The sequence below is a fragment of the Chaetura pelagica genome, unplaced genomic scaffold (assembly GCF_000747805.2).
Source record: "Chaetura pelagica isolate M959 unplaced genomic scaffold, ChaPel_1.0 scaffold163, whole genome shotgun sequence".
NCBI lineage: Eukaryota > Metazoa > Chordata > Aves > Apodiformes > Apodidae > Chaetura > Chaetura pelagica.
The window spans coordinates 691,985-697,421 of record NW_009952964.1 but is presented as its reverse complement, the minus strand read 5'-3'; positions in this window follow the sequence as shown (position 1 = coordinate 697,421).

The following is a 5,437-nucleotide window of genomic DNA, read 5'->3' as shown; positions in this document are numbered from 1 at the left end:
CAGGGCATGCTCTAATGGCTGAAATTGTAGGCTTTGTGGTTTTTTTTGGAGTGTGGTTTTGAGGAGTTTCGTGGTATTTTTGCTTGTTTGTTTGTTTGTTTTTTTGTAGGACTCAGTGATCACAGACGTCTTTTCCAACCATGACTAACTATTTTGTGATTCTGTGATAACAGTAACAAGTTGTGTTTGCTTATTCAAGTCCCTGGTGTGCCAGTCATGCCCAGCCCCTCCAGATTTGTAGCTGCAGCTTTAAAGAGTGCAGTCTTTACAGCTGTTTTTTGTTTACCTTGCCTTCATGCTCAGGGACAACAAGGTAGCAACATCATCCATCCCAGTGCTACCGTCGTTTTGCCACCTGGCATGTCAGCAGTGCAAGCACAGTATTGCAAAATTCAACTCCTCCACATCTGTCTGTCCTTGCCACAGCAGCAGCAAAGAGAAATGGTACTCCAGGAGAGGTATCTCAGCAGAAATTCGTGCCGGGGCCACATTTCCATGTCTCACAGGAGGTACTTAATATGTTTCAGGATCAAACCTACATGAATTACCCGAATGAGTGTCATGTTCAGGACTGTATCAGGGCTTTCTGACTCTAGGCTTACTGTTCTGACACAGGCCTTTGGAAACGAAAATGTAGTGGGCCTTCAGTATTGCAACTAGTGAAGCTCACACAATACTTTGCTTTACCAAGAACATACATGTTGCAAGTTTATAAAATAAAATATCAATGGGGGAAAAAAAAAAAAAAAAAAAAAAGAAAAAGCATTCTAGCACTCTTGTTTGAGCTACAGCATTCTAGTTATTCTAATTGAGTTAGACTTTTAACAGCAAAAAAAAATAAATCTCCAAAACAGAGAAAATACTGTAATTTTAATAATTATTTTTTCTCTGAGATGTGTTAGGGATACAGTACAAAGAAGTTCATGTTGCTAATGTTTTCTTTTACAGTATTTGAAAGTGTTCTTGGAAGATGCTTTTTTTTTGCGTTTCTTGATGCCTCCTGCCATTGTACATAATGGTAATTTAGTGCAGTCTTGGCTGGTGTGATCATTCACATGCTGCAGTGTTGATGCTTTCTGACACACTCAGTTGCACCTGCAGACATGTGATGGAAAAGGACAGTTGTTGTCTGACTATGAACAAGACACTGTGGTCTCTTTTGGCTGTTTTGTGGTTTTCACTTCCTTAAATAGGCATCTAAATCTATCCAAAGCCTCTTCTGATACCTGAATGGTGTAGACAGATTAGAAGTATGCCATAAACATTCATACAGTTCAGGTTAGAATTGCCATATAGCTCCTGTCTCATTTTTTCTAGAGATTCTTTGTTAGTTTCATCATTCAGTATGTTAGATAAAAGAGGCTGGATATATTTATAGTGGTTTTTTTCTCCTTTTTTCTTGTCTGTTTTATATTTTAGCTTTGAGTGTTATCCTTACTGAAAAGTGCAAAGATCAGTTTGTTGTCACTTAAATGCAGTTCTCAGTTGCTTATCAGTTTCATATTTTGTCTAGGTATAGGCTTTAAAAAGGCACAGCTAAATGCAGAGTACTAGCCTAATTGAACAAACTAAATGTGGGAGAGAAAACTCTGTCATCACCTCACTCTTACCTATGGAGTACAGCCAAACTGAGACAGGTGGTGATCTGACAACTGGGCTGAGCAGAACATGACTTCCTGCACGTGGCCCTGCAGCAGCAACGTACCCATGGCACAACTGCCATTCTGTGCTCACTGGTCTTCATTTCTTGCATGTGGAGTCAGCTCGATGGGAAAGAATAAGAAGTACATTTCTAATTTTTCTTTGTCCTACTAAAATAAAGCAGGTCTCTTACATGACAACTTACTTCCTACACCTTGCAGTCTTGAAGCTTTAACTGTAAAGCATATGTTGGAGGATTAAAGAAAGTTGTTTTCCCCAAGCCTGTGTTCTAGTTTTGGGACCCTGGCTTAGAGATTTGGGATGTGTGAGATGTCAAGAGTAGATTTATTTTGCTCCTGGGTTGTTCTGTCTTAAAAAATGCTAGATTGCAATGCCAGTGCCACAAAACTACAGAGCATGACAGAAATAATTACGAGAGCCTCTCTGCTGGATTTGGCATGTCACACTACTTTAAGAATATTTAAACAAGACCATTAACTAGTCCAAATACTGACACCCTGGTTTTGTTGAATGTTTTTTAAGTCTCTTGTCGCTGTTCTAAATTACTTGGATGTACTTGGAAACAGAAACCTGTGAAATAAACACTAAATGCACTTTGGAAAATCATGCTGTTTGAAATAAAGTTATTTAGTTATTTTAAATTGGATCCTGTAATCATTAACCTCTTTATGGCTGGGAAAGAAAGCTAGAGCACTCAGCTAATACAAGTTGACATATTTTCATTTTGTGTTTCATGGATTGCAGCAGAAAAACTCAGATGCACACTTTGGGTCTGTACAACAGATCATTCAGCCTGCAATGATGAGCTGCTGGTTGCTGCTGGTTAAGTGGCCCCTACAAATGCTGCCAAGCGTCATCCTTCAAACCCAACATGCTAAAGAATTAAAGCCTTGTAGTAGTGTCATACCTCATTATTTCCCAATAATGACAAGTAAGAGAGACAAGTCTGTTCCTTCCCAAATCCAAATCCTGCCTGTCTCTTGATTTTTGTACCCACTCCTAGAGCACTGTTGAGAATTTCCTCCCATTTTTCTTACACACCACTCACTTCCCCTCTTTACTACAGGTAGAAGATGCTGCACAAGAGGACATGATGCTCTTTGCCAGTGATAACATGGTAAGTGGTTACCTCAGGAGTGATATAGAAGAGTTATAGTAATGTCCCCCTACTTTGCTGGGAGTTCAGACTGTGCAATTCAGAATATTCACTTTCTTCTGGGAGTGCAAGATGGAAGAGATGGAAGCTGTACTCCTCTAAGTTATCAGTCACAGCAAAGTACTGGAAAAAAAGCAGGTGACACTGCCTACGAGTGTAAATTAAAAAGAAATTTCCAATTATTTGTCTTATTGACAGTAGTAAGGAATGTTTGGTTACCACAGGTGACCTTTGTCTGCCACTTTTTGCTAGATGTTTTATTTTGGTGACTTGATTCCTATGAGATTCCACTGTTTTCTGGGGGGTTGCTTGAATCATGAATATAGGCTATTCCTATTCCTCTGTCTAGCTGGTGAAGGCTCCTTCTGGTGAAGTATAGCAGAGCAATTCCCCTACAGAAAGATCAGGACTGGACAAGTGAAGGCATGATAGCAGGCATCAGCTTCCTGGGACAGAGTTCTGGGGAAAAGAAGGTTAGTAAAAAAGTAAAGTAAAATAAGGCCAGTAAAGGAGCTCTGAGCTTCAGATGTTCTTTGATGAGGATGTCTGCAGGGTAGGGTTGGCACAACACACTGCACTCTAAGGCCCCCCCCATCGTGCAAGGTGTAGAACAATTCTTGGGAGACTCCAGAATGTTTTTTTTGTTGTTGTGTGCTTCATGTGTCAAGGATCGGTTCTCTTCACAGAGCTTGTAGTGGCTAATGCATAATGCAATACAACAAGCCGTAATAATTCCATTGTTAGCTTGTAGATTTTGGAACATATGGATAACACTTAACAATTAAAATCAACAGTTGATTAAGACTGTGAAATCATAGTGTGATTCAAAGTAGCTTAACCACATAATCTGCCTGCAAGATGAAGCCTCAGTGTTCTCATGGAGATGTGCTGTTTTTATAATCTGGGCTGTGAGAGCTTCCTAAAAATATAATGTTAACACAAGAAAGCAGTGTCATGACCTTTACTATAAAATAAAATGTCCTTCTTTCTCAGAGAGTTTTTATAGAAGGCAATGAGCTCATCCCATTGTATTTTCTGCAGACTGTGCAGCATTCTCAAGTGAAGTAATCTTGGGAAGATTAGGTGCACGATTAAAAGCTACAGCTGAAGTGGGATGCAGAGAGAGGGATTGTATCCATCTCCTAGTGGATGCAGAGCCTGTCCTATGACTGAAGAGACAAGAGAGCCACTGTATCCTTAGTGCAGACTCCCAAAGCCAGTGATCAGGGTACTCAAAATCATATTTATTTTTTCTCCAGTTTCTGAAATTCACTTTCTGTGGGACCTTGAACAAATCTTCCAGCTGCTGTTTCCTATTGATTAAAAGTGGATTATGTTATTTTCACTTTGAAATCCAGGGACTAAAAAACATGGAATTTATCTTAGATATCAAAGGTAACCTGTTGTGCCCAGGAATGGTACAGCAGAAGCTGACCTTTGCTTTTCCCTTAGTTTAACATTAGTAGAACTTTATAATAGAATTCATTTTGTTTCCCAGGTTTTGATACCTTTTATTCTTCTCATTCCCTCCTATTTTTGAAGCTTCTGGAGTAGAAGTGACATAGTATCACCACTCAAAATCAAAGCTAGAAAGTTATGAAAATCCCAGTCTCACCATTTTCCAAGTGCACTCGTATTTCATTGTATTCTCTCCAGTGTGAAATAAATGAAGATGTCGCTGCTCAGTAAACATCACTCTCTTTCTGCAGGTGGTGCAGGCAGTCACTTTTTAGCAGTACTATCAGCTTTTGCAGATTTATGAGTCAGGAAACGTTACTGTAGCATTCTCAGCCTGCATCTATGAGCTGAGTAATGCCTAAAAATTACCTTGCTCTTTGGTAAAGCAGCAGTGATCTCTTCCTCCGGTTGTTGGGACTTGAATCATAGAACCATAGAATACCACATTGGAAGGGACCTCTTAGATCATCCGGTCCAACCTTTCGAGCTAGTATAATACTATAGTTTATATCAGATGGCTCAGCACCTGTCAAGCTGACACTGAAAACTGTGCAACATGAAGGAATCTACCACTTCTCTTTGACTCTCCTCATGGTGAAAAATGTATCTCTTGTGTCCAATCGGAATATCAACAGGAGCAACTTGTGCCCAACACCCCTTGTTTTTTCGGTGTGACTCCTTCGCAGGGTAGGGTTGGCACAACACACTGCACTCCAAGGCCCTCCCATCGTGCAAGGTGTAGAACAATTCTTGGGAGACTCCAGAATGTTTTTTTTGTTGTTGTGTGCTTCATGTGTCAAGGATCGGTTCTCACAAACCCAGTTTTCTCAGCCTCTGCTCATATAGCAGTTCCTCCAGTCTTCTGATTATGCTTGTGGCCCTTCTCTGGACCCTCTCCAGCCTGTCTGCACCCTTTTTGTATAGCAGGGACCAAATCTGAATGCAAGATGCCAGGTGTGGTCTGACAAGGACGGAGTAGAGAGGGACAATGACTTCTTGATCTCTGCTGGTGATGACCTTGTTGATGCAGCCCAGAATCCAATTGGCTTTCTTTGCCCCCAGGTCCCTTTCCACAGGGCTGCTCTCCAGCCAGGTAGGTCCTAGTCTGAACTGCACTCCTGAGCTATGTGTTCCCAGATGAAAAACTTTACACTTATCCCT